This window comes from Orcinus orca, chromosome X, assembly GCF_937001465.1.
Source record: "Orcinus orca chromosome X, mOrcOrc1.1, whole genome shotgun sequence".
NCBI lineage: Eukaryota > Metazoa > Chordata > Mammalia > Artiodactyla > Delphinidae > Orcinus > Orcinus orca.
Genome location: NC_064580.1, coordinates 42,469,692 through 42,475,965, shown reverse-complemented (window position 1 = coordinate 42,475,965; position 6,274 = coordinate 42,469,692).

The window sequence follows — 6,274 nt, the reverse complement described above, 5'->3', positions numbered from 1 at the left end:
GTTTCTGCTTTATAACAAAGTGAATCAGCTATACAAATACATATATCCCCATATCTCTTCCCTCTTGTGTCTCCATCCCTCCCAGCCGCCCTATCCCATCCCTCTAGGTGGTCACAAAGCACCGAGCTGATCTCCCTGTGCTATGTGGCTGCTTCCCACTAGCAATCTATTTTACATTTGGTAGTGTATATATGTCCATGACACTCTCTCACTTCGTCCCAGTTTACCCTTCCCCCTCCCCATGTCCTCAAGTCCATTCTCTAGTAGATCTGCGTCTTTATTCCCATCCTGCCCCTAGGTTCTTCATAACCTTTTTTTTCTTTTTTTAGATTCCATATATATGTGTTAGCATACAGTATTTGTTTTTCTCTTTCTGACTTACTTCACTCAGTATGACAGACTCTAGGTCCATCCACCTCACTACAAATAACTCAATTTTGTTTCTTTTTATGGCTGAGTAATATTCCATTGTGTATATGTGCCACATCTTCTTTATCCATTCATCTGTCAATGGAAACTTAGGTTGCTTCCATGTCCTGGCTATTGTAAATAGAACTGCAATGAACACTGTGGTACATGACTCTTTCTGAATTATCTTCATAGGATTTAAATAAGACCTAGAGTCTCATAATGTAATATTCAAAGTGTCCAGGATACAATCCAAAATTACTCAGCATACAAAGAACAATGAAATATTCAATTCAAGTGGGGAATGACGATCAACAGGTGCCAAGAATGAGATAATGCTCATGTTGGAATTATCTGCCAAGCACTTTAAAGAGCTATTATAAAAATGATTGACTGAGCAATCATGAAAATTCTCAAAACAAATATGAAAACAGAAAGTATTGGAATAGAAAAAAGACATAAAGATTAACCAAATGGAAATTTTAGAGCTGAAAAATAAAATAACAACAACAACAAAATCACTCAATGGACTCAACAGCAGAATAGAGATAATAGAGAAAAAAGCCAGTGAACTTGAAGATAGAGCAATAACAATCATCCAACCTGAAAAAGAGAGAAAAAATATTGAAAAAAATTACCAGGAACTGTTAATTTCAGGAACTGTACTTCAGGAACCTGTGGCACAACAACAAAAAGTCTAATATTCAAGTAATTGGAGTCCGAGAAAGAAGAATGTGAGGCAGAAAAAAGTATTTTAAGAAATAATAGACCTCCAAACTTCTCAAGTTAGGTAAAAGACATAAGCCTACAGATTCAAGAGGCTGAGCAAACCCCAAACAAGATAAACCCAAAGGAATCCATATCCAGACACATTATAATCAAATTGCTGAAAACTAAAGACAAAATGAATAATCTTGAAATCAGTGAGAGAAAAATGACTCATTACCTGTAGGGGAACAATGATTTCAGCAACTGCAGATTTCTCATCAGAAACCATGAAAACCAGAAGGAAATGGCACAACATTTTAAAACTGCTAAAAGGCTGAAAGAAAAGAACTACCAACCATGAAGTCCATATCTAGAGAAAATAGCCTTCAGGAGTGAAGGTGAAATAAAGACATGGAAGATTAAGAGAATTCATAGCCAGCAAACGTGCTCTAAATGAATTGCTAAAGGAAGTTCTTCACACAATAAAAAGGATATAGGAAGGAAACTTGGAACATCAGAAATGAAGGAAGAACAACAGAAATGGTAAGTATCTTGGTAAATATAATAGACTATTCTCCTCTTGAGTTCTTTAAAACATGCTTGGGAGTTCCCTGGTGGTCTAGTGGTTAGGATTCCAGGCTTTTACTGCTGTGGCCTGGGTGCAGTCCCTGATCACGGAACTGTGACTCCTCAAGCCATGCAGCATGGCCAAAAACAAACAAACAAACAAAAAGAATAAAACATGCTTGACGGTTGAAAGCAAAAAATTTAACATTGATGAATTTTCAGTGTATATAGATACAGTATACAATACACTTATACATGAAGGAGGAAGTGTAAAGGGACCTATATGGTGGTAAGGTTTATACATTCCAATTAAAGTGATCCTAAATAGACTATGAAGAATTAACTATGTATTTTATAATCCCCAAAGTAGTCATAAAAATTAACGCAAATAGATATAGTCAAAATCACGATAGGTACAAGAATAAGTTCAAATAACCCAAAAGAAGGCAGGGAAGGGCAAACAGAAGAACAATAAACAGGAAAAAGAGAGAGAGCGAAAGCAAATAATAAAATGGCAGACTAAATGCAAACATACCAGAAATTATACCAAGTGTAAATGGTTTAAACACATCAATTAAAATATGAGATTGTCAGAAGATTAAAAAAATGACCCAGCTTACACCTGAAACTGACACAATATTGTAAATCAACTATACCTCAATTTAAAAAATGACCCAACTATGTATGCTATCTAGAAGAAACTCACTTCAAATATAATGATATAGGTAGTACTTGAAAAGTAAAAGGTTGGAAAAAGATATACCATGCAAACATGAACTAAAAGAAACTGACAAAGTAGACTTTATTTATTTATTTATTTTTGGCCATGCCATGGGGCATGCAGGATCTTAATTCCCTGACCAGGGATCGAACCCATGCTCCCTGCATTGGGAGCACGGAGTCTTAACCACTGGACCGCCAGGGAAGTCCCTGACAAAGTAGACTTTAGAGCAAAGAAAATTACCAGAGATAAAGAGAGACCTTACATATTGAAGAAGAGTCAGTTTACCAAGAAGACAAACAGTTCTAAAGGTATATGTACCTAACAACAGAGTTCCAAAGTACACAAACCAAAAACTGTCAGAACTGAACAGAGAAATAAACAAATCCAAAATTATAGTTGGAGATTTCAACACTACTTTCTCATTAATAGAACTAGAAAACAGAAGCTTAAGAAGGATATAAAACTGAATAACACCTGGGGGCTTCCCTGGTGGTCCAGTGGTTGGGAACCCGCCTTCCGATGTGGCTTCGATCCCTGGTCGGGGAACTAAGATCCCACATGCTGAGGGGCAATTAAAACCCACACACCGCAACTAGAGAGAAGCCTGTGTACCACAACTACTGAGCCCACGTGCTCTAGAGCCCGCGCACCACAACTAGAGAAGCCCATGTGCCACAACTAGAGAGAAGTCCGCAACGAAGAGCCCGCACGCTGCAACGAAGACCCAGCGCAGCCAAAAAAATAATAAAAATAAAATAAAATTAAATTAAAAATTAAAAAAAAATCGAACAACACCATCAACTGAATCTGACATCTGTAGAACACTCCACTCATAACAGCAGAATATACATTTTTCTCAAGTGCACATAGAACACTTAGCAAGATAGACTATAACCTGGGTCATAAATCAAACTTTAATAAATTTCAAAGACTTGAAATTATAGAAAATATGCTCTCTGACCATAATGGAATTAAACCTGAAGTCAATGCCAAAAAGATAACAGTAAACTCTCCAATCATTTGGAAATTAAACAACACACTCAAAAAGTCTCCAAGGAAATTAGAAAATATTTTGAACTTAACAAAGATGGAAATACAACATATCAGTCTTTGTGGGCTGCAGAAAAAGAAGTGCTGAGAGGAAAACTTATAGCATTAAATGCTTATTTTAGAAAAGAAGAAATGTCTCAAATTCATAATCTAAGATTCCAATTTAAGAAGCTAGAGAAAGAACAACATAAATCAAAATAAAGCAGAAGGAAGAAAATAATGAAGATAGGAGGATAAATCAGTGAAATAAAAAATCAGTTCTTTTAAAAGATCAATACACTGATAAACCTCTGGCAAGACTGACAAAGAATAGAGAAGACACAAATAACCAGTACCAGGGAGAAAGGGGGATGTTACTACAAACCTCATAGACATTATTAAAAAAAATAAGGAAATACTATGAACACCTCTAAGCACATAAATTTGACAATTTACACGAAAATGAATAGTTCCTTGAAAGCCAGAAACTACCAAACCTCACCAAGATTAAATAGATAACGCAAGTAGTCCTATAATTATTAGGGAAAGTTTTAAAAACCTTCTGAAAAAGAAATCTCCAGGTCCAAATGGCTTCACTGGTGAATTTTGCTAAATGTTTAAAGAATAAATAACCATAAATAGACACTATCTTTTCCAGAGAATAGAAGAGGAGGGACTACTTTCTAACTCATTTTCTGAGGCCAGTCTTACCCTGATATCAACACCAGACAAAGACACTAGAAATATAGAAAACTAGAGACCAATATCCGTGATGAACATAGATGTAAAAATCCTCAACAAAATTTTAGAAGGTTGAATCCAGTAATATATAAAAAGAATAATATGCCACCACCCAGGGCGGGGTTTATCCCAAGGATGCAAAAATCTATCATATTAATGTCTAAAGAAGAAAAACCATATGATCGCTATCAACAAATGCAGAAAAAAATTGATAAAATACATCCAGAATACTACTACTGGGCTTCCCTGGTGGCGCAGTGGTTAAGAATCTGCCTACCAATGCAGGGGACATGGGTTCGAGCCCTGGTCCAGGAAGATCCCACATGCCGCGGAGCAACTAAGCCCACGCGCCACAACTACTAAGCCTGCGCTCTAGATCCCACGAGCCACAACTACTGAGCCCACGCACCACAACTACTGAAGCCCACACGCCTAGAGACTGTGCTCCACAACAAGAGAAGCCACCACAGTGAGAAGCCCGTGCACCACAATGAAGAGTAGCCCCTGCTCGCCGCAACTAGAGAAAGCCCGTGTGCAGCAAGGAAGACCCAGCGCAGCCAAAAGTAAATAAAAAATAAATAAATAAAATAAAATAAAAAACCAAAATACTACTACTAATAAAAACTCTCAGCAAACTAGACTAGAGGAGAACTTACTCAACCTAAGAAAGGGCATCTACAAAAAATTCTGCAGCTAACATCATATTTACTGAAGAAAGACTGCATGCTTTTCTCCTAAGATTGGGAACAAGGCAATGATATCCACTCTTACTATTCCTATTCAACGTAATGCCGGCAGTTTTAGTCAGTGCAATAAGGTAAGAAAAAGAAATTAAAATATACATATGGGAAAGGACAAAATAAAACTGTCTACTTACAGAAGACATGATTATATATCCAAAGAATCCCAGAGAAGTTATAGAGATATTCTTAGAACTAATAAGTGAGTTTAGCAAAGTCATTAGATACAAATTCAAGCTACAAACACCAATCATACTTCCATAAATGAGCAATGAACAACTGGAAACAAAAAATTTAAATAATAATAACACAATAGCTCCAGAAAATGAAATACTTGGATATAAACCTAACAAAACATGTACAAGATCTGTATGCTTGGGACTTCCCTGGCGGTCCAGTGGATAAGACTCCACTTTTCCACTGCAGGGAGCGGGGGTTTGATCCCTGGTCGGGGAACTAAGATCCCACATGCTGCATGGTGCGGCCAAAAACAAAAACAGAACAAAACAAAAATCTGTATGCTGAAAACTACAAAATGCTGATGAAAGAAATCAAAGAAGACTTAAATAATTGGAAAGACATGCCATGTTCATGGGTTGGAAGATTCAAAATCATAAAGATGCCAATTCTCTCCAAATTGTTCTACAGATTTAAAGCGATTCCAATGAAAATTGCCCCTGGATTTTTTTGTAGATATAGTCAAGCTGATTCTAAAATTTATATGGAAGGCCAAAGGAACTAAAAGAGCTAAAACAATTTTGATAAAACAAAGTTGGAGAAATCACAGTACCCAATTTTAAGGCTAATTTATAGTGACAGAAATCAGATCAGTGGTTTCCTGGGGATGGGGGCAGGCATACAGAAGGACCAAAGGGAAGGATTACAAAGGGACACAGGGAAAATCTTGGGGTAGTGGATAGATTCATTATCTTACTTGAGGTGTTGGTTTCATTAATGTGTATATATATGTCAAACTTATCAAATTGTACACTTTAAATATGTGTAGGTCAATTATAACTCAATAAGGCTATTTTTGTTTTGTTTTTTGTTTTGCAGTACGCAGGCCTCTCACTGTTGTGGCCTCTCCCATTGCGGAGCACAGGCTCCGGACGCGCAGGCCCAGCGGCCATGGCTCACGGGCGCAGCCGCTCCGCGGCATGTAGGATCTTCCCGGACCAGGGCACGAACCCGTGTCCCCAGCATCGGTAGGCGGACTCTCAACCACTGTGCCACCAGGGAAGCCCCAATAAGGCTATTTTTTAAAGTATTCTTTCCAAAGTGATACATTACATCTACTAGGTGGCAGTCGGAACCATAGATTTTGCCAAAATGTTTGATTCTTATCCTCCAGCAATAT